At 46.5% G+C, this 24,301-nt stretch overlaps 1 protein-coding gene across 3 annotated transcripts in view; it reads right to left on the bottom strand.

The window, feature by feature from the left end:
• SYTL4 (synaptotagmin like 4) overlaps window positions 1-24,301 on the bottom strand; it is a 238,367-nt gene that overhangs the window by 147,919 nt on the left and 66,147 nt on the right. The window contains exon 2 of one of the 3 annotated variants that reach the window (XM_073642213.1): window positions 11,729-11,861. The exons of the other annotated variants lie outside the window; for them this stretch is intronic. The gene's annotated coding sequence lies outside the window, so the exon portion shown is untranslated. The remainder of the gene's footprint in view (window positions 1-11,728; window positions 11,862-24,301) is intronic. 3 annotated transcript variants of the gene reach the window in all.

A 24,301-nucleotide genomic window follows, 5' to 3' on the forward strand; every position in this document is an offset into this window, starting at 1 on the left:
GAGATTTAAAATATATTTAGGATCCTGCTCAAAAGAGCGTGGGGAACAACCTAGGACCTAGTACTTACTGGGGCCGGGTTAGCGCTGTGCTCTGCAGATGCAGGCTTTGGAACAGCACCCTCCATAGTAGCAGAATATTCTGTCCTACCTTAATGGAGTCTTCTCATCTGGGTCTTTTGTAGGGGAGACTGAGATCCAGCGCCAAATTTTCACCTATCCGGTGAAGGATCCTCATTTTCGGGGCAAACCGCGGCTTCTCCATTTGAATTTCCCGCCGCGGCCCCATGCCTTCCACGGTGGAACGCACCGGAAGTGACGTCCCGCAGGCCGAAAGCCTGACTTTCAGCACTACCTGCATGCGTGCCAGAATGCCGCCATGGAGGACAGAGGAGACTCCGGCCGGGGAGCTACAGGAGGCCCCCAGCCCCCAAGACCCTACTCGGCTTTACCCGCAGGCGAGTGAGGGGGTCCCGCTCTCAAGGAGACACGGGAGCTGCCAAGGAAGGAAGGCCGGAGGCGATCGCTCCCTGCAGCCCGGCAGGTAAATTTACTACGGCCCTGCTTACCGGCTGCAAGCACCTCAGGTAACCTCTTCATCCCATAGGGACAGGAAAACACTGGGGATTGTAGCGGGGAGGGGCTATTTAACCTCTTGTTTTCCTGTCCCTAATTAGGATGGGGAGGCTACCTCCAAGTGTGCGGTCGTGGAGGGGATTGGAGAAATATTTCTAGCCAGAACTGTTTGTTTATCTCTCCCATAAGAATTCTGCTTTCCTGTCTCATCTATTGCATTATTTCTGTGTCTTATTGTGTATAAATATGTGACTTCATATTTTGTGGTATACTAGCCTGATGAAGAGACCTGAGTAGTCTCGAAAGCTTGCAACTTGTTACCATCTTTTCAGTTAGCCATTAAAAAGGTATCAACCACTGAGGACTCTCAAATCTAAATATTTTTCTATCTACTGACTAACACGGTACAAAAATATATATTTTCCCTGTATCAAAATGCCGGGGTATCTAAACTTTTGAGCACAACTGTAACTGCGGTACAAATCCAGCCATTTGTAGGGGATGTTCAACATATTATATTCCATTTCCAGTTTGTCAGCAGTGTGATAGTGAACCTATTCACACATGGTCGCTGAGCAAAGCTAAACTAGAAGGGCAGTGCTTAAAACCATGGGCGTCTGTCAGACGTATCAGATATTAATGCGGTGCAAATCCAGAAATTTGTTGGAGACGTCTAAAATATTCTACTCCATTTAAATTGGCTTACAAATACTGATGTAAAATACTGACCAAATACTGAACTTGTGAATGTGGCCTAAGAGTGGAGTAAATTTCTAAATCAGGGCCTCTGTCTTTTTAGACAACTGGGCTGGGTCCTTAATAAAACATCCACTGAGAACAGTTCATGACCACACCCATTTGGCTGAAAATATCAGATTTATATACAAAGAAGGGGCTTTGTCTCAGGAACAGAGAGGCACAGGAACAAAAGTAAAAGGATTCCAGATTCAGGAGAACAGTGGCATTTACATCACGTAAAAGAGCAATATTTCTGTCAAGTGACCGATCCTCATTAAATCTTTCAAGGCAGGAGCGGCTGGAATAGAGCGGCTTTCTGTCTCATACAGGTAGCATCCCAGCAGGGGATCTGTGCGGTCCATTGGTCTTAATAAGGTGTATAGACAAGGGTCATATGCAGGAAGAAATAGGACAATGTCTTAATGAGAAATGAAAGGAGGCACATAATTCCACTGTTACTCTAACCATGAAAGCATCCAGTTTACAATGACGGACGGGCCTTGTGAGGAGAACCGCACCCTCTCAGTCCATACCACCTCGTAAAAGATCTTAGTTTCTTTGCCAAATTTCTACAGCCATTTTATCATCAACTTGCAGCAAGGTTATGAGAATCGCTGTTTTTATTTGGTATTCCCTTATAACTAGATTGTGTCCCATGGCAAAAACTCAGAAAGATCAGATCTAAACCAATATGGCAGAATAATCAGCATTATGCTATCTGTGGGTGGATGCAGGATGCCAAATCTTCCAACAGTCCTGAATTCAGTGGGACTGTCCCAATTTTAGAGGACAGTCCCGCTGTCTCAGCAGGTCAGGGCTTTGTCCTAACTTCCACTCACTTTGCAAAGTCTTCTCTCAGCGATTTCTTAGCCCGGTAGCTCCCACTTCTCAGGGAGTCATCTCTGCTCCACACACACAGTTACAATTGGGGTAGGGTCACACGAGCATATAAAAAATAGGTCAGAGTTTAATCCAGAAAATTGGGACTATTTTTCGCTCACTTCTCATCTGTGTACAATCCATTTGTTTGCATCCACAGCTATTAATCAGTTCCCATGCTACAGCATTGAGGTGTATCTGGAAGAATCGGATGCTATACTGTGGATCCATATGGCATCGGATTTTTCTTTTTTATTCACCCATAGACTTGAATGACTGAGTCCAATCCGATTTACTGAAGAAAATAGTGAATGGTGTAAGTTTTTTCACATGCAGACTCTGTCAGTGAAAAAAAAAAACAGTTCATTTGCATGGCATCATTGAATAACATTGGTCCTGAGCGCTGTCTGTTTTTTTCACGGACTGAAAATATGGCCACGAGAACGAGCCCTCAATTAAAATAACAATTCCGTACTTTTCTTGCAATCTGGTCTCCCGGGTAATCAGACCCGCAGCCGGCATCATTGGGGGCAGCAGCTATAGCCGACACTGACTAGAATGGAGGGCTTCTCGGCTCGGATCCCACAGGCAGATTGGGAATCCATATGTACATCTATTTCCCTCTATTCTGAAGGGAAAATAAAAGTCAGACTCTTCTTTCCAGAAAATTACCAACAGATTGCTTAAAACTATTACAGAACTGTAAATTTTACCGCACTTTAAAAAATATCACAAATCTCAGACGTATTAGGTGTCTCTAATCGTAACAACCCTCACAACACAGCAATCAGATTATTTATAAATAATTGGTAAATGGAGGGTTTTTTTTTTCCATTAAACCCCTAAAAAAATGTAACCCTAAGGCAGTGTTCACATGCCAAAGTAAAAGCTGTGGGGGGGGCGGGTTGCACAGAAATTTTGGGGTGTTTAACTGTCCATGTAAAGTGGATGCAATTTCATGAAAATTCCCCCCCATGCGCATCTACAGACACGGTTGATCAATGCGGTTTTGGTGCTTTTTTTATCTATAGGGTTAATATCATCTGTGTTGCGGATTAAAGCTTTCATTATCGGACTGGAAAATCCTACACAATGGGTAGAGTGCAGCCTAAAACTTATAAAACACTCAGAAAGTCAATGTGTTTAGGTTGAAGGAGAAATCTGAGATGCACTGGACGTTTGTAGAACTGATTCCTGAAGGAGGGAATATTTATAGTGAAACACGTTGGGCTGCATTACGAGATATTTCTTTACACAGGAGCATCATAGAATGGAAAAAGGAATGAATCAATGCAGGATCAAACATGGTCACTGATGAATTGGAGGCAGAGGCAGTAGTTATCCTACGAGGCAGTCGGGCATAACCTAAAACACATGGGCTCTAATGCTAGATTCTTGACCAGGCACACAGCGGTAGCCATGGACGAGGTACTCTTCCTCCATGTCCTGGCACGCTAAATGAAAATGGGGGTCCTTGCTGTGTGTGCGCTTTTCACCTGGACTCTGCAGACTGCATGGTGCCGCTAAATAGGGCAGGCCAGGACCAGATGTTGGAGAACAAATTGAGCGAGACCAAAGTCCAAAAATAAACTTCTTTTTACTGAACATGAACTTGACAGGAACTATATGCACATTTTTTTCACGAAGGTTTCTTTTGCATTAAGCAGACATGGGAACTTCTAGGTTACATTTAATGACTTAATTTCTCTTGCACTTCACTCTTGCAAGGCAACTGTTCACTAGCAACCTTCTGATACAAGTCCTCTTCTGCTTTCAATCCCCTTTAATTGGGTTTACTATTTCCCCTTGGGATAAGTTCTATACAGCTTTGGTGGCCTCCCTGGCCTGGATTCCAATCTGTCAAATATCTCTTCACATTTCCTTGGTCCTTAGGAGATTATTGACCGGGTGACCTCATTGTCCCAACCTGGTTTCCCCAAATGTATCCATGGGTTCTCTGATGGTCAATGGAGCAGATCTGTATCCTTCCAGTCAGGGCCATGTATCATTAGGCTGGATTCCTGTAGAAACCAAATCTGTGCCTCTGGATGGAGCCATGCTACAAAACTACTGTCCTGAAGAGTCTTTCTAATTCTCCTTGCAGCAGGATAGAAAACCCTTTTTATATTTACACCTGTGTAGGGTCATCATTCACAGGTCAGGAGGAAAGGTGAAGGGCTCATATCTCATTGTTTGAGCATTTAATCAATTTGCATAGCTGGTATCCCCCTGCTCTGTAAACCAACAACTAGCTGGCTTAGTACAATATATAATTAGCATATTAACAAACATTATTGTTTCCAGACCAAGAGAAGTCAACATTCAGGTTTATACAGATGTCCTTCTTGACCAGCCAAAGAAAAAAACACATACATTCAAAAGCCAAACACAAACACAATAGTGTATTTCTCTTGGCCTAACAAATCTAGACCTCTTGGCTAATTAAGATCAGAAGCTGTGTCGTCACACACACATTATATGAGCTGTTCATGAGGCAGAGGAGACCTTCAGTAACCGTCTAATCCTATTAAGGTGTAAGAAGGAAAGATAGAGGAAATAGTTCATGGTGACTTCTATGGGAATGTACAACAACTACCCAAGTGACGGCTGTATTATTGGCGTCCTATTGGTATATCTTACTGACTGGTCATGAAAAGGAATGTGTGAGATTACACCTTAGAAATTCTACTGTTATGTTGTCATTCATGTCTATGTTCTGCTGTGATACTGTAATAAGTGTATTGTATAGTACACTGGACAGGGGGAACATCATTCAGGGGGGATTTGACGCGCCCCCTGGGCCGTGTGTGGGGGAATACCCGGACCCGGGTCTCTGTGTAATGTTAGGGGTTGTAGCCTACGTGGCGGCGACCCGGTCCCGTGGCTCAGGGTGGTCAAACCAGTGGTGGATCTGTTTATTTGGTTTTTAATGTTTAAATGTCCGACTACGCCACCCGTGGATTGCGGTCACTGAGAACCGTCGCTGCGGGGCAGACCGCTGAGGCTAAGGTTGTGTGCGCAGCAGAGGGTAGTATAACTCCCCTCGGGAGGAGTATAGCCTCAGGGCAGTGAGTGCAGATGGGGGGGGTGATGGTGCGCGGGAGCAATAGTAATGACTCAGAGTCCAGTGATGCAGTCCAGGGTCTTTACTCACAGTTTTACACTCCAAGCCACTTCTGCAGGTAATGGATGCCCACGTCGTACTGTGCTCACCAGGTGAGGGGCTCGGCCAACTCCCAGGTACCTTTGAAATGCTTTTCAGGACCCCCTTCGTGTGTCCTTTCTCTGGCCCGTCGTACCCCACAATTGACCACGTTCCTGTCCAGCTGCCTCGGGCCTTGGCGGGCAAACGTATGTTCCGTTTCCCTGGGCCCTATATGGTGCCTTCCTAACGGGTGTAGTGAGGGGCCGTAACACGTGCAATGCCACGGCCTCCGGTTACTAGCTGAGGGTACTTGCTCTCCTCCACTAGATGAGGGATCCGGTTCCCTTTCTTGGCCTGACCCTCCTACTCTGGTAGCGGCGGGCGTGCAGTGGCGACTGGCCGGTCCGCACCCCTGGGGTCCCTTCACTCCACTCCTGGAGCCTCCTACGTTCCTCTCCTCTCTCTTCTCTTCTCTAGGCTCAGGCCTTGAGACTCGGCCTCCCTGCGGAGCAGAGCCCGTACAGAGCCCCTGCTCCCAGTCTCCTCCTCTCTCACTTCTCCCTCTGACTCCAAGATGGTGCCCACCTTATATACTCCCCTTTCCAGTGCACCCTGAATCTACTCTCCCCACCCACACACTACCGGGTTCCCCCTTTCTAGGTGTTCCCTCCCCCCACTCCAGCCAGGGACAGGGGCAGTTGTGCTCACTCTTGGGAGCATTGTCGCCCTGCCCCCCGGAAATGTGGTGCAGTGCATGCGAGTGTCAGGGTCCCGAGCCACACTCCATCCCCACCTGGAAGCGAGATACCACACCTCTGGGCGAGATGCAATACCTCTGTAGCGACCGAACCCTCGGGGCGCCACAGATTCGTCTCAGTAAAGAAGAAGCTGTTAAACCAGACCTAAATGTCTCCGGTTAGGTCTGTAGCCGTAACCGGTCCCAAGGACGGGGAGGTAACCAGGACCCCCAAACGACAAGCAAATACAGAACGAACCCCACAGCACAGTACACACCAGTCAGATTTCTATTTAGAAGAGGGGTTGCAAGGCAACGAGAATTCCCACAGTTCCAGCCTACTGCAACTGGCCCTGTGCCCCATCATGAGAGGAAGATCTTAGAACCCTGGTCCAGAAATGGATACCGCACCAGGGTCCAGCGAATCTTTTTGATTAGCTTTAGTGACAAGTGAGGTGTTAACAATATTGCTTATTTTTGATAATTTGGCTCATTTTGCAGAAACTTTTTGCAACTCAAAACACCTTCGTCTTCCCCTAGAGCTCATACTACAACAGCAGTGAAAAAATTAAGCTCTGGTCGCAGGAATGTGTGAAACCACAGAACACAAAGCTGAACAAACAGCAAGACTTCTCCTGTTTTTGCCAAGTACCAGGTATGTCTGCAGCAGTATTGACTCTGGATGGGTGTAGTCACATCTCGTGCAGACATTTTATTTCATTTCAAAATCAGTCAGACGGCCGTAGATTCGCTCATCCAAAAGAATCGGGCAGATTATGCAAACGCCACTGATAAAACTCTGATCAGCGTTTGATCCGAGTGTCAGCATAGTGTGATCTAGGATGAGAGAATCGGAGCACTGGCGAGGAGTAGATAAAGAACAAAATTTCTTCATTCTGTAAGTCTATGGAGACTGGACGGCTCTCATATGTCATCCGAGTGCAGTCCGAGGTTTTCCATGCATCCATAGACTTGAATGGGTGAGTGGCATCTTATTTCAAAGTGAAATCGCAGCATGCAGATTCCGTCAATGAAAAAAAATTGTTCATCAGCACAGCCCCATTGAATAACATTGGTTGAGTGCTATCTGATGAATAAAAGTCATAAAGCACTCGTCCGATGTGTACGCTCATATGAGCGAGCCCTAAAGGTAAAAATTACAGCTGACACCAAAGCACATTAAACCATTTTTCAGGTGTTATCAGTCCAGAGATCATATTGGCTTCTTCTTTTCAACATAATTTTTTGCAAAACCACAATTTTTTTTTTTTTTTTTTTACAGCAAAATTTTTACCAAGATAAAACAAAAGGGTATGACGACTACATGAGATGACAGCTGACATGTCTGATCATTGTGGAAACTCTGCAAAAAAGCACAAGTCACATCTGCACTTTATTATTTTACAGGATGGAAGCGAGATGCAGCTAGTTGTGAATCTTCAGTCAACAGAGTGTAATATTTGTTTCTAAATGTTTCATAATATATCTTTATAGTGAACAGAACTTTATCTTTCTGATCTGGAACTCCAAATCACCTACACCACGAGGGGCCCACGAGTGCGTCCGTAACCATTGTGGAGGACCAGATCAACAGGCCAAGCAGAAATAATAATCAGAACTATTATTACTATTCTGAATAATAATTTGTATCACTTAATATTGAGCAGAGGTGTAGCTAGGAGTTCAGATTGGGGGAGGGACATTTGAATAGGCCCCCAATCGGTAACCCTAGTTACAACAATGGGGGCACACTGATATTAAAGCACAGATTACAGCACAGACACATCTGACTTCTCACATTTACAGCACCTATTTCCAACCTGCACAAACCCCTCAACCTGCTGATACTACCAATACGGAGCCGCTGCTGCCGTATGTGTCCCTATTACCGCACCTGCAGTTTGGCCCAGTAACAGCGCTCCTCTTAGTTCCCCACATAATCATGCCTACTTAGTCCCCTCTAAATTGTAAAATTGCCCCTAGAAAATATTACTGCACTGTGCAAATGCCTTTAAAAAACAGAGTCCACATTTTCCCCTTTGATGGCCACAATACCCTGAGTTCCCCTATAACAACAATGCTTCTTCAAAGGTTGTCTGATTGGTAACAGCTGATCGGTGAGGATGCTAGGTGTCGGACCCCGGCCAGCGCCATCGGCGGCTGCCGCCGACCGGTAGTGCTCACTTGCTGAGCTGCTCAGGTCTCCTTCTAGTGGCCGCCGTAGAGTACTACACAACCACCTTCTATTGATTTGAATAGGAGGCAGATGTGCAGCACAAACACTCTGCCACTACAAGTAGACAGAGCAGCTTGGCAAGCGAGTACTTTCAGATGGCGGCAGCAGCCACCGATAGCAGCTGATCGGCGGGGCTGGTGGGTGTTGGACCCCAGCCGATCAGATATTGATGAGCTATCCTAAGGATAGGTCAACAATGTAAAAGTAGTGGACAACCTCTTTAAGTGTCCACTTAAAGGGGTTGTGTCACCATAAAGAATACAGTTAACCAACCAGAAAAAAGGTGGAAATAAATAGTTTTGTAAATTATAGTGATTCAAAAGTATGCTTCTGACTCGCCCCCTGGGCCGTGGGGTACTCTGAACCGGGCCTTCTAGTGTACGGTGCTGATAGGGGTAGTAGTGGCAACCCGGTCCCGTGGCTCAGGGTGGTCAGACCAAATGCTGTGGCAGTCTATTAGTATAGTTATGAATGTCCGACTACGCCACCCGTGGATTGCGGTCAGAGTGAACCGCCGCTGCAGGGCAGACCGCTGAGGCTGGTGTTGTGGGTGCAGCAGAGAATAGTATAACTCCCCACGGGAGGAGTGTAGCCTCAGGGCAGTGAGCGTAGATGGTGGGGGTTGTGGTGCAGGGCGTCCCAGTACCGTTAGTGCTGGCGCGGTAAGAAACACAGAGACAACGTGTTGCAGTCCAGGGTCTTTTACTCACAGTTGATATCCAAGTCACTTCAGCCGGTAATGACTGCCCAAGCCGTGCTGCGTCCACCAGGTGAGGGGCTCGGTCAACCCTCAGGCAATTCAGGAGTATGGCACAGAACTCCCTTCTATCCTTTCTCTGGCTCATGCCCCACCAGTGACCAAACTTCTGTCCAGCTGCCGCGGATCTATGCGGGCAAACGTGGGCCCAGTTTCCCGCTATCCTATATGGTGCCTTCCTAGCAGGTTTGGCGGGGGGGTCGCACCAATAGATGATCACAACCTCCGGTCTTTGGCTGAGGGATGATTTACCTCCACCAACTTGGGAATCCGGTACCCTTATTCTGCCCGACCCTTCACCCGTTATCTCGTGGGTTCTTAGGGTCCCTTCTGCCTTCTTGTTTCTGGAGCCTTTCTACTCCTCTTTCTCTCCACCTTTCTTCCTTCTCCTTCTCTTCTCCCTTCTGGCTCCGGCCTCTGTGCTAGGCCTGCCCAGGGAGCAGAGCCCATGCAGCAGCTCTGCTCCCTGCCTTCTCCTCTCACAGAACACTGAACTCCCTGCTAAGATGGTCCCCACCTTTTATCTGCTTCACTGTGTCTGAGCTCAGGTGACCAGCAACCAATGAGCTCCTTCCTGTGCTCCAGAAACCGTCCCCTTCTGCTCCTACATCACTGGGTTCTCTCCCCCCTCCCCACTCCAGCCAGGGACATAGTCAGTTGTGCCTGCATATATATCAATGGGAGCACCATTGAGCTGTCCCCCGGAAATGGGGTGTGTGTGGTGTATGCAGCTATCTGAGCCCTGGTCCATACTCCATCCTTACCTGGGAGTGAAATATCACACCTCTGGTTGAAGTGCAATATCCCTGTAGCAACCGAACCCTCGGGGCACTACACTTCATACAAAAGATACCAAGCTTTGATTTTTTGAATTATGCTCTCTGGCGCCCCATGGCATTATTCCATTACATCCTAGTAGTGGGCAATCAGCTGGTCGAGTTTGCGCAGTTCCTGTCATAAGAGCTCCCCCCAACTCCCCACCCACAGTATGCACATCATATTCTGTCACACATGGTCAGATGGGTGGAGGAGCTTTTAAACTCGGATCTGGGGGGAGGGTAGTCATGCTAATAAGGGGATAGAGTAGACAGAGAGTGAGAGAGCAGGGGCTATAGAGGATTTGGGGGGGCTGGGATACGCAAGGAAAGTAGGGAGCCGAGTAGGAGTAACAAATGAGCTATTAGTATTAAATGTCTGCTGGCAAATGCAAGAAGTCTCGCAAACAAAACGTCTGGAGATTCTTATGTCGGTGACAGAATACGATGTGGTGGTTATTACGGAAACCTGGCTGGATGAAAGCCATGACTGGGTGATAAACATAGAGGGTTACACTACATTTAGAGAGGACAGGGAAGACAAAAAAGGTGGAGGGGTGTGTATTTTTGTAAGATCCAACTTAAAATGACAACATTGGGGGGCGCTGCGACAATGTAGAGTCAGTCTGGGTAAATGTACATGGGGATGGCAATAATGGAAAGCTGCTAATTAGAGTTTGTTACGAGCCTCCTAATATAGAGGAACAGGTAGAGGATGAAATGCTGGAACAAGTTAAAAAGGCAGCAAATAATAATAGGGTCCTTATTATGGGGGATTTTAACTATCCAGACATTCAATGGGACATAGAAGCATCTGGTTGTGGTAAAAGCTGCAAGTTCTTATCCACAGTTCAGGACAATTATCTCTCAGCTGGTAGATGAACCAACCATGGGAGGTAATCTGCTGGATCTGGTGCTGTCACATAGGCCAGATACAATCTCAGATCTACAGGTCCGGGAGCATTTGGGAAACAGCGACCATAATATGGTAAGTTCCAATGTAATATTCAATAAAACATTTCAAAAAAGAAATGCAAAAACCTGGAACTTTAGGAAAGCCAATTTCAACAAATTAAGGGAAGAGCTTAATCGTGTAGACTGGGACCATGTCATGGTAACTGAGGATACCGAACGTAAATGGGGCATGTTTAAGGAAATACTACTAGAATCTTGTAGAAAATGTATTCCCTCTGGTAATAAAATGAAACCATTATGGATAAATAAGACAGTACAAAGTTTAATAAGACAAAAATAAAAGGGCATTCTTGAAGGCTGAAAATACAGAAATAGCATTTCAGGAGTATAAAGATCTAAATAAGAAATGTAAAAAAGAAATCAAGCTGCAAAATTATCTACAGAGCAACAAATCGCCAGGGACATTCAAATAAATCCCAAAAAATGTTATACTTACATCAATGGCAAAAAGAAAAATAACAGAAGATAACAAAATAAAAGACGATAACAAAATAATTATAGAGGACAAAGAAAAGGCTGAGATATTAAACAGGCACTTTTCATCCATGTTCACCAACAAAAAGTCTGTTTCAGGGATCTTTCAACAGGGCAAAAATCAAAAGTTCACCACCTAATATAACTAGTTTAACACAAAAAGAAGTATGCCTGCGTTTGAGCAAAGTAAACATTGACAATGCCATCTGGCCCGGATGGTATTCACCCACGGATACTGAGGGAATTGAGCTCAGTAATTGACAAACCGCTGAATCTGGATCATGCTCTGCCCAATGTGGACCATGATTATATGTTTTTATTTTTATATTTCTTGTTTTTAAGTTTTTATGCTTTGTATTCACTTTTTCTATATTGTGACTGCGTTTCAGGATCTGCCTACCCTATATCATCTGATGAGACAGTCTGTGTGGATCCCCTTTTTCCTTGACGTCTACAGCTGAATTGCGAATGCTTTGTACATGTATATCCTCGTATAACTGATGACGTCACAACATCTTCTAACGTCACATCATCTGTGGAGACATGGTGCATTTGTGAATTTCCTCAACTCTCATATTTATAAATGAATGGACAGATAATGTGAAAGAGATTATATATATATATATCTTGATATATTTTAAGCCTCTCCTCAGTATTTTTTATGTGTGTTTATATACATATTTTTTTATTATTGAGTGCTGTCATCTTTATAACCTGTGTGATATTGGGCTTAATGTATGATGAGAAGGTGTCAGTTCTCCAATATTGTTTGTAGCTATACCTTGGGGGATGAGACCCCTTGGAGTAGCTTTGCCCACTATAAACTTATCTCTCTCTATGTCCAATTTTGCGTGCAGATGTGGTGCGCATTCGCCCGGTCTCTCCCACGCTGTGATCGCGCTCGGCTGTCAATATGCCTTCGGCGCGCCGCCGGGAACGGTATCTACCCACACTTCCGGTTGCGCGCCGACGTCATGACGGCCGGGGCGCACGCACGGGGGTGGTGACAGCCGCAGCGCATGCGCCATTCGGCATCTGCGGCGCGATGGCCATATTGGTTTGTCACATGACAATACATGTGACTTGTGGTGGGCGTATTTAAAGGTCCTGGAAGCAATGATACACATGCCTCTCGAACAGGGCCGGCGTCAGCACCCGGCGTACCCGGGCAAGTGCCGGGGCCCTGGAAAATCAGAGGGGCCCACCGCCCACTCACTGTCGGGGCCCACCGCCCACTCACTGTCGGGGTCCTGGCCGCTTCCTTGGCACCTGTTTAGTGATGCAGGTGCTGCTTGATTGCTGGCACTCCCCCAGTCCCAGACATGGCCGCGCGCTGTGGCGGCTGTGTCTGCTAGTAATGACACGGAAGGGTCGACGGCACTGCACCATTAATTGTGCTTGTGTGTCGCCCCTGCCGCGTCATTACTAGCAGACACAGCCGCACAGCGCGCGGCCATGTCTGGGGGAGTGCCGGCAATCAAGCACCGTCGGAGGTCCTGCACAGATGGGGGGGGAGCGGCCCGGACCCGACCGCAAGTGGGCCCCTCTGATGGTCCAGGGCCATGATGTCTGTGACACGCCGGGGGCCTTGCACTGCCCCATACCTGAGGAGCGGCTGGACAGGACACTGGACCAGGGACAGGTGAGTGAGGCTTCCCCAATCCCCATATTAAAAATATTTGTAATGGGTCTGTGTGAGTGCATGTATGTGAATGTCAGTGTGTATGACTGTGTATATATATTTGTCTGTTTTATATATGTTTTTAAGAATTTGTGTAAAAATGTGTGTATGTCTGTATGTGCACATATCTGCGTACCGTGTGTGCGTGCATGTCTGCGTACCGTGTGTGTGAGTGCATATGTCTGCGTACCGTGTGTGTGAGTGCATATGTCTGCGTACCGTGTGTGTGAGTGCATATGTCTGCGTACCGTGTGTGTGAGTGCATATGTCTGCGTACCGTGTGTGTGAGTGCATATGTCTGCGTACCGTGTGTGTGAGTGCATATGTCTGCGTACCGTGTGTGTGAGTGCATATGTCTGCGTACCGTGTGTGTGCGTGCATATGTCTGCGTACCGTGTGTGTGTGCGTGCATATGTCTGCGTACCGTGTGTGTGTGCGTGCATATGTCTGCGTACCGTGTGTGTGTGCGTGCATATGTCTGCGTACCGTGTGTGTGTGTGCGTGCATATGTCTGCGTACCGTGTGTGTGCGTGCATATGTCTGCGTACCGTGTGTGTGTGTGCGTGCATATGTCTGCGTACCGTTTGTGCGCGCATGTCTGCATATGTGAAGGATGAGAAGGCAGGCTGGACCCTGTGTACTATATATATATATATTTCTCTGCGGTATCTGTGCATCATGAATCGTGTATGTGTTAAAAGGGGCCCACTGAGACTCTTTTGCCGGGGGCCCAGAAAAACCTGGAGCCAACCCTGCTCTCGAAAAAGCCAAGAGTTACCGGCGAAACGCGGGTCGAGGTTCTTCCTTGCATGTGTCCTGTCCCTGTGCGGTTCCTCTTATTTGTTGGGCTTTCTTATGAGTGAGATTTAATGCAGCATTTGGTCAGAGTGGGCACTAGTATTCAGTATTATTAACTTCAAGTAATTTGATTATGCATTTACCCCTTTGTCCCTGCACAAGCACTCCCTATGATCTTTGAGATTATCCCTTCATAGAGGTCTGCATGTAACAACAAAAATAAGGGACTATTTGTCCGCATGTCCTAGTCTGTATTTAAATCTTAAACTGTTGATGTGATACATTAATTTTTAAATGAATTATTTATGAAATAAAGTTTATCATGCCATTATACTCAGTTGTTCTCCTATTTACATGTTTGCTTTGAGTAGGCAAGTCGATGTGGAGATGGGGGCTTAATCCCTCTCTTTTGGATCCCTCACCCACATGTGATAATATGCGGCCGCAGTCTGTTTATTGATCTTGACATTGCAATATTGCAGAACGATCTGGATAAGAGATTGAATGGGAAACACTCGGCAGATGAGGTTAATGTAGATAAATGTAGAGTAATGCACCGAGGACGGAGTAATCCTATTGCTGCATATACATTAGATGGAAGTATACTCGGGACTACAGAACAGAAGAAGGATGGGGGATTCTGGTTACAAGTAAGCTGAGCAGCAGCACTCAATGTCAAGCAGCTGCCGCAAAAGCAAACAAGATTTTAGGATGTATAAAAATAGAAATAAAATCCTGCTATCCCAAAGTACTGTTACCCCTTTATAAATCACTGGTGAGGCCACATCTGGAATATGGGATACAGTTTTGGGCTCCACATTGTAAAAAGGATATTCAGAAGTTAGAGTCAGTTCAAAGGCGGCAACTAGATTATTACACGGGACGGAGGCCTCTCCTACATTACAAAGGACGAAGGCCTCTCCTATACTACACGGGACGGAGGCCTCTCCTATACTACACGGGACGGAGGCCTCTCCTATACTACACGGGACGGAGGCCTCTCCTATACTACACGGGACGGAGGCCTCTCATATGATGAAAGGTTGAAAAAATTGGGCTTCTTTAGCTTAGAAAAACAATGGCTTAGAGGGGATCTCATTTACATGTATAAATATATGTGGGGTCAGTAGAAAGGACTAGCACATGACTTATTCCTTCAAAAGACCATACTAAGGACCAGGGGGCTCATTACAGGTGGAAGAAAGGCGATTCCGGCACCTAAACAGGAAAGGGTTCTTTACAGTCAGAGCAGTCAGACTGTGAAATGCCGACCACAAGAGGTAGAGATGGCCGACACTATAACAGCTTTATACAGGGGCCGACACTATAACAGCTTTATACAGGGGCCGACACTATAACAGCTTTATACAAGGGCCGACACTATAACAGCTTTATACAAGGGCCGACACTATAACAGCTTTATACAGGGGCCGACACTATAACAGCTTTATACAGGGGCCGACACTATAACAGCTTTATACAGGGGCCGACACTATAACAGCTTTATACAGGGGCCGACACTATAACAGCTTTATACAGGGGCCGACACTATAACAGCTTTATACAGGGGCCGACACTATAACAGCTTTATACAGGGGCCGACACTATAACAGCTTTATACAAGGGGCCGACACTATAACAGCTTTATACAAGGGGCCGACACTATAACAGCTTTATACAGGAGCCGACACTATAACAGCTTTATACAGGGGCCGACACTATAACAGCTTTATACAAGGGGCCGACACTATAACAGCTTTATACAAGGGCCGACACTAACAGCTTTATACAGGAGCCGACACTATAACAGCTTTATACAAGGGGCCGACACTATAACAGCTTTATACAGGGGCCGACACTATAACAGCTTTATACAGGGGCCGACACTATAACAGCTTTATACAGGGGCCGACACTATAACAGCTTTATACAAGGGGCCGACACTATAACAGCTTTATACAAGGGGCCGACACTATAACAGCTTTATACAGGAGCCGACACTATAACAGCTTTATACAGGGGCCGACACTATAACAGCTTTATACAAGGGGCCGACACTATAACAGCTTTATACAAGGGCCGACACTAACAGCTTTATACAGGAGCCGACACTATAACAGCTTTATACAAGGGGCCGACACTATAACAGCTTTATACAAGGGGCCAACACTATAACAGCTTTATACAAGGGGCCGACACTATAACAGCTTTATACAAGGGGCCGACACTATAACAGCTTTATACAAGGGCCGACACTATAACAGCTTTATACAGGAGCCGACACTATAACAGCTTTATACAGGGGCCGACACTATAACAGCTTTATACAGGAGCCGACACTATAACAGCTTTATACAAGGGCTGACACTATAACAGCTTTATACAGGGGCCGACACTATAACAGCTTTATACAAGGGCTGACACTAACCGTTTTCAAAGAAGGGCTGGATGATTTCCTTGATACAAATAACATTGTGGGTTACAGTTAAATTAGACACAATATTACTCCTATAGTAGTAACTTTAATACGATAATAGTAATTACATAACTAATATCATAATTCGGATGATCCGGGGTTCTAGGACTGATCGCCTTTTCTCAGGGTCAAGAAGGAATTTTTCCCCATGACACAAATTGGCTGAATATGTCCTGGGGTTTTTGCCTTCTTTTGGATTAACAGATTTAGGCATAGGGATTTTAGTAATATTATTAGAATCACAAGAGTAATAAAAAATATAAAACTAATTAAAAAATTATAAACAGGTTCATTTTTAATTGTAATAGTGCAGCAATAATAAAAATGATAATACATTTGTGAGGCCGAGTCCCAGTAAGTTAGTGTAGTGTTAGTGTAGGGAGGACAATTGGGGGAGAAAGTTTGAACTGGATGGACCTAGGTGAAGCAGACGATCTCACCTGGAGGTCAGCTGTGAGCGCCGGGGAAGGGGTGAATCACAGATCATAGAATCATAGAATGGTAGAGTTGGAAGGGACCTCCTGGGTCATCTGGTCCAACCCCCTGCTCAAAGGAAGATTCACTAAATCATCTCAGACAGATATCTGTCCAGCCTCTGTTTGAAGGCGTCCATTGAAGGGGAACTCACCACCTCTCGTGGCCGCCTCTTCCACTCATTAATCACCCTGTCAAAAAGTTTTTTCTAATATCTAATCTGTGTCTCCTCCCATTCAGGTTTCATCCCATTGCTTCTAGTCTTTCCTTGTGCAAATGAGAATAAAGATGATCCTTCTACAATGTGACAGCCCTGGAGATATTTGTAGACAGCTATTAAGTCTCCTCTCAGTCTTCTTTTTTGCAAGCTAAACATTCCCAAATCCTGCAACCGTTCCTCATAGGACATGGTTTGCAGACTGGTCACCATTCTGGTCGCTCTTCTCTGAACTTGCTCCAGTTTGTCTATGTCTTTTTTAAAATGTGGTGCCCAAAACTGGCCACAGTATTCCAGATGAGGTCTGACCAAAGAGGAGTAAAGTGCGATAATGACTTCACGTGATCTAGACTCTATGCTTCTGTTAATACATCCCAGAATTGTATTTGCCTTTTTTGCTGCTGCATCACACTGTTGACTCATGTTCAGTCTATGATCTATTAGTATGCCTAAGTCTTTTTCACATGTACTGTTGCTTAGCTCTATTCCTCCCATTCTGTATATGCTTTTTTCATTTTTATATACTTACAGCAGGGATCCTACGCTGTCAGACTTGTGACAGAATATGATGTGCATACTGCGGGTGGGGAGTTGGGAGTTTTTATAACAGGAACTGCACAAATTCGACCAGCTGATTGCCCACTCCCAGGATGTAATGGAATAATGCCAGGAGGCGCCAGAGAGCATAATTCAAAAAATAAAAGCTTGGCATCTTTTGAATGAAGCATAATTTTGAATCACTAGAAAATTACAAAACTATTTATTTCCACCTTTCTGGTTGGTTAACTGTATTCTTTATTGTGGCACAACCCCTTAACATCTAATGTCCCCTGAATCCCCCAATGTACAGCTCCTCTATACACAGTATCAGAGGCATACCTAGGGGATCAGGGGGAGCAGCAGGCACGGGGGCGCCATCGGGCCCCCTTATGCAGCAGTCGGAGATGTATCCCCGGCAGCAGCATTTTTTCGCCCCCCAGGAGTGGGAGTTGGCCGTTCTCGGAGCTGGCTCACTAGCTGGAAATGGTTGCACATCCAATTGGAAGAGTGTTTCAGGTGGAGTGCCACAAGGCTCTGTCCTGGCCCCAGTGTTGTTCAACATTTTTTTTTAAATGATCCAGATAAGGGAACTGAAAGTAAACTAATCAAATTTGCAGAAGATGCAAAGCTAGGAGGGATAGTTAACACCAGATAAGACAGAGAAAGTATTCAGAAGTATCTTGAATCTAGAGAAGTTTGAACAATGGACAGCGACTAATAGAAAGGTATTTTAATAGGGAGTGACCAGGATGGTGAAAGGACTGCAATCAATGTCCTATGAGGAACGGTTAGAGGATTTGGGAATGTTTAGCTTGCAAAAAAGAAGACTCAATAGCCGTCTACAAATATCTGAAGTGCTGTCACATTGTAGAGGAATCATCCTTATTCTCATTTGCACATGGGAACACAAGAAGCAATGAAATGAAACTGAAAGGGAGAAGATACAGATTAGATATTAGAAGACACTTTTTGACAGTAAGGGTGACCAATGAGTGAAACAGGCGGCCACGAGAGGTGGTGAGTTCCCCTTCAATGGACGTCTTCAGAGACTGGACAGACATCTGTCTGAGGTGGTTCAGTGAATCCTGTATTGAGCAAGAGGATGGACACGATGACCCTGGAGGTCCCTTCCAACTCTCACATTCTAGGATTCTGTTATTTTATATCTTGTACCGGGGCCCGTCTAGTTATGCCACTGGTAATCTCCACACTGTATGATGGTCCCCAAATTATCCCCCAAACTGTTTAAATTGTCACATTAGCTCCCACGCTGTATAATGGCCCCCTCATTAGCCCCTAAACTGGATAATGGCCACCACATCAGCTTTCACACTATAAAATGGCCCCAGAATTATCTCCTTGCTGTATAATGGCCCCGCATTAGCCCTCAAACTGTATAATGGCCCATCAGTTTTCACGCTGTATAATGGCTCCATACTATCCTCCAAACTGTATAATTGCTCCTGCATTAGCCCAAAAAGTATAATGGCCACTGCAATAGCCCCCAAACTATTTAAGTTCCCCTACACTATATAAGGGTTCCTATATTGTATGAGCTTCTCCCCCGTATCAGGGTGCCTATTGTTTATGATGCCCCCATAAGTTTTAATCAAAATAAAAAACAACATATACTCATACAATCCAGGATCTTGACGACTCCACCGGCGAGGCTTGGGCAGACTGATGCACTGTCTCAGAACCGGCGCAAGCACAGGATGACAGAGTCCCAGCAAGGCGCAAAGACTTCAGCATACACATGACGGGGCACATGGCAGTGACGTCATAAGCTCTCATCGCACACCGAAGTCAGCTGCCGGCTTCACAAGATGACGCCGCGCAGCGGGGAACAAAGGGCAGTGGGGAACAAAGGGAAGGAGAGTATTTTTTTTTTTTTTTTTTTTAAATACGTGCCCATAATAGTACATGACTATGGGCTATGCATTATACTACTGTGGATGACTATGGGGGTGCAATTTTATGGATGACTATGCATTATACTAAGTGGAAGACTATGGTCTGTGCAGTAAATTATCTGGAGGACTAAGATGCATTATACTACATGGAGAACTATGGTGGTGTGATGAAACAGCTTCTTATCTTAATCAGCCAGACGTCTAGATTTGTTAAGCCAAAAGAAATACATTCACAAGTCAACACAAACACAATAGTGTATGTACGTGTAGTTCTGTGGCTGATCAAGAAGGACATATACAAATAATAGTAAACTGTCACACTGGGTATGGGGAGAACCCAGTGTATAACAGCAGGAAAAGGGAAGGGTGCCCTACAAGTAGGAAAAGGGGGAGTGGAGACCCCTAAACAGCTCAAACGACAAACCCTGTCTCCCCTATGGACCTTATATAGGTCCTGCACCTATCGCAGAGTGTAACATACCTGGCGGCGTCCTTGCATAGTGGTCCATCTCCCACTGTGCAAGAGCGCACACTTGATCTCCAGTCCAGTTTGCTAGCCTGGCTTCCCTCCATGCTGTCTGTTTGCCTCTGTGTCTGTCGCTTAAGGGCGGCGCCCGATCACTTCCTGCTTTTTGTACCTGCTGCAGACACACCCCTTGTGCATCCTCAGCCTATTGCTGTCTGCCATCTGGTATTTAACCCAGCTGCTCCAATGAATCCCTGCCTGAGCATTGTGTTCTGTCAGTCGGCCTTTGGTCACTGATATGCCAGGTCCCGTTTATGTTTCCTGCCTTCGGTATCAGTTCCCGTGTCTGAACTGTGTCCTGTCTGTATTATCTTCTAGCCTGTTGTCTTCTGCCTATCCTGGAGGCTGTATTTCCAGGCCTGTGTGAACCCGCTCCTGTATCTTGCTGCTGTGTCTGTTCTTGTCTGAATACTCTCCTAGCCTGTTTTGTTTTTCTCTATGTCCGTACTTTCCCTTTTTCTGCAGAGTCTGAACTCGTACCTAACTCCTGCTCGTTGTCACTGTACTTCCGTTTGTGAGTTTGTGGTCCACTCGCTACTTCTCTGCAAGTACCCTGTGGGTATCTGGTTCTGCCTTTCCCTTCTAGTCTGTTCCGTGTGTACAGAGCCCTGTCCCCACCGCGTCTGCGGTTTTCCGCTTTGCTCAGCTCTGCCCACCGCGTCTGCGGTTTTTCGCTTTGCTCAGCTCTGTCCACCGCGTCTGCGGTTTTTCGCTTTGCTCAGCTCTGTCCACCGCGTCTGCGGTTTTTCGCTTTGCTCAGCTCTGTCCACCGCGTCTGCGGTTTTTCGCTTTGCTCAGCTCTGTCCACCGCGTCTGCGGTTTTTCGCTTTGCTCAGCTCTGTCCACCGCGTCTGCGGTTTTTCGCTTTGCTCAGCTCTGTCCACCGCGTCTGCGGTTTTTCGCTTTGCTCAGCTCTGTCCACCGCGTCTGCGGTTTTTCGCTTTGCTCAGCTCTGTCCACCGCGTCTGCGGTTTTTCGCTTTGCTCAGCTCTGTCCACCGCGTCTGCGGTTTTTCGCTTTGCTCAGCTCTGTCCACCGCGTCTGCGGTTTTTCGCTTTGCTCAGCTCTGTCCACCGCGTCTGCGGTTTTTCGCTTTGCTCAGCTCTGTCCACCGCGTCTGCGGTTTTTCGCTTTGCTCAGCTCTGTCCACCGCGTCTGCGGTTTTTCGCTTTGCTCAGCTCTGTCCACCGCGTCTGCGGTTTTTCGCTTTGCTCAGCTCTGTCCACCGCGTCTGCGGTTTTTCGCTTTGCTCAGCTTTGTCCACCGCGTCTGCGGTTTTCGCTTTGCTCTGCCCTGTCCACCGCGTATGCGGTTTCGAATTTGTCTCCCAGTCTGTACTGGACCCTACCCAGCCTGCGCTCTAGTCTGCCTGTTCCTGTATTCCCCGGTGTGGGTCAACAGCCGTGTCCGGAGTCTGACCTGGAGTAGACCCTGGTTCCTCTGCTCGGTTCCTCCCTGGTGCACTGGCGTCGTATGCCGTCGTGCGACCTTGGTCGGATCGGGCAGATACTTAGTTACGCCCCTCCAGGCACTCTCCGGTTCATTGCACAGTGGAATCACTACATAAACACGCACACGCCAGTCAGTCCGGGCGTGTGCATTACACAGAGTAGGAAACCTGGCCCTAGCTAACCCTAAAGCTAGGTCCTAGGGGGGGAGGGGGAGGGGTGAGCACTAGTCAGCCCCACTGCAAACTAAAAGTACACACAAGGAAAACAAACAAGGGAATACACTTAGCTTCAAGATGACACCTGAGTAAATAAGGCAACAATCCACGAAGGAACTCCAAGAAAATTCTAGCTGACTACTAGAATTCCCGGCCTGCATACATAAGACCACTATCACCAGAAACTCTCTGGAGAAACTGAGTGTATTTAAAGGATACAGCAAGGGCATTCTAATTAGCAAAAGGTGAGGATCACCGCTGGGTCATAAAGGTAGAATCCCCAAGCAAGGTGAGGATCACCACTCGGTCCTAAAGGGAGAGGGATCATGCAATGCCGAACGCAGCGACCTTCTACAGCCAAACCCCATATGACGGTGTCAAAACTGACACACCCGTGACAATAACCCTGAATGTTGTCTTCTATTGGTCTATGAACAATGATGTTTGTTACTATGCTAATTGCATATTATAATAAAGCCAGCTAGTTGTTGATTTAAAGAGCCCACTGCTATACCAACTATGTAAATTGATTAAATGCACAAACAATGACTCCTGAGCCCAGTGGAATAATACCCTCCCTAATCCTTGACCTGTGGAAGTGTACTTGAAAGGACAGTTGTAACTATTTATAAAGGAACATATGCCTCTGCAGCAGAGAGAAGTGAAAGAGCATCAAAGAGCAGTCAGACTATTCATAACATCAGCGTGGTAGCATGGCTCCATACAGAGAGACACAGATTTGGATTCTACATGATTCTACTAAGGATACACTGCCCTGACTGGAAGGATACGGATCTGCTCCACTGACCATCAGAGAACCCATGGATACATTTGGGGAGACCAGGTTGGGACGATGAAGTGACCTCACTCCATGGATATGTTGTTTGGGGTTGCCAGGTGGGACCCTCCGGTCGCCTGGAACCTATTGAGACATTTGGAGAAGCCAGATTGGGACCAGCCAATCATCTGGCCCCATGGAAACTCTCGGAGAAGCCAGGATAGGACCCTTGAGTCTCCTGGACTTGTACCTTGATGGACTGTCAGCTTCCTAAGCTTGCTGCTATCTCCTCTCTGTGGAGGCCTGCCAAAAGTGGGGGGCCACTGGTTGAGGTACTATGCCCTGAAAGTCCCAAAGTCGCAGCTGATCTATTCTTGGGGGGCCAGTGGAATGGTGAGACTGTCATTTTGCACCATCTTGGGTGTTTGCTGGGACTGTTCTATGTGTTTATTGTCTGTTTGATGGTTCAATAAAATATTGCCACACTGTTTTACCCTCACCCTGTGTTGTCTTAGTATTACACCCACGGAAGACCTCGTGTCTTCACAGGTGGGTGCTATGGACTTTAAAGTATGCTCCTGGTGAGTATAATGGTTAATTTTTTTCTATGCATTATTAACAGCAGTAGAGCGGACATTTTCCAGGATGGCACATCAATGCGAGCTGTGGCAAGAAGGTTTGTTGTGTCTGTCAGCGTAGTGTCCAGAGGCTGGAGGCACTACCAGGCGACAGGCCAGTACACCAGGAGATGAGGAGGGGGCCGTAGGAGGGCAACAACTCAGCAGCAGGACCGCTACGATCACCTTTGTGCAAGGAGGAACAGGAGGAGCACTGCCAGAGCCCTGCAAAATGACCTCCAGCAGGCCACAAATGTGCATGTGTCTGCACAAAAGGTTAGAAACCGACTCCATGAGGGTGGTATGAGGGCCCGATGCCCACAGATGGGGGTTGTGCTCACAGCCCAACACCGTGCACGATGCTTTGCATTTGCCACAGAACACCAGGATTGGCAAAGTCGCACTGGCACCCTGTGCTCTTCACAGATGAAAGCAGGTTCACACTGAGCACATGTGACAGATCTGCAGCCTGCAACACCCTTCAGCATGACCGGTTTGGCAGTGAGTCAGTAATGGTGTGGGGTGGCATTTCTTTGGAGGGCTGCACAGCCCTATATGTGCTCGCCAGAGGTAGCCTGACTGCCATTAGGTTCCGAGATGAGATCCTCAGACCCCTTGTGAGACCATATGCTGGTGCGGTTGGCCCTGGGTTCCTCCTAATGCAGGACAATGCCAGACCTCATGAGGCTGGAGTGTGTCAGCAGTTCCTGCAAGATGAAGGCATTGATGCTATGGACTGGCCGGTCCGTTCCCCAGACCTGAATCCGATTGAGCACATCTAGGACATCATGTCTCGCTCCATCCACCAACGTCACGTTGCACCACAGACTGTCCAGGAGTTGGCGGATGCTTTAGTCCAGGTCTGGGAGGAGATTCCACAGGAGACCATCCGCAACCTCATCAGGAGCATGCCCAGGCGTTGTAGGGGGTCATACAGGCACGTGGAGGCCACACACACAATACTGAGACTCATTGTGACTTGTTTTAAGGACATTACATCAAAGTTGGATCAGCCTGTAGTGTTTCTCCACTTTCATTTTGGTGGTGACTCCAAATCCAGGCCTCCATTGGTTAATAAATGTGATTTCCATTGATGATTTTTGTGTGATTATGTTGTCAGCACATTCATTGTACAGAACAAAGTATTCAATGAGAAGATTTCATTCATTCAAATCTAGGATGTGTCATTTCAGTGTTCCCTTTATTTTTTGAGCAGTGTAATATATATACACACACTATAATATATTATACATATATATATATACACACACACATATATATACACAT

This window comes from Phyllobates terribilis, unplaced genomic scaffold (assembly GCF_046119375.1).
Source record: "Phyllobates terribilis strain yellow unplaced genomic scaffold, ASM4611937v1 Scaffold_7__3_contigs__length_470593459, whole genome shotgun sequence".
In the NCBI taxonomy this organism is placed as follows: Eukaryota; Metazoa; Chordata; class Amphibia; order Anura; family Dendrobatidae; genus Phyllobates; species Phyllobates terribilis.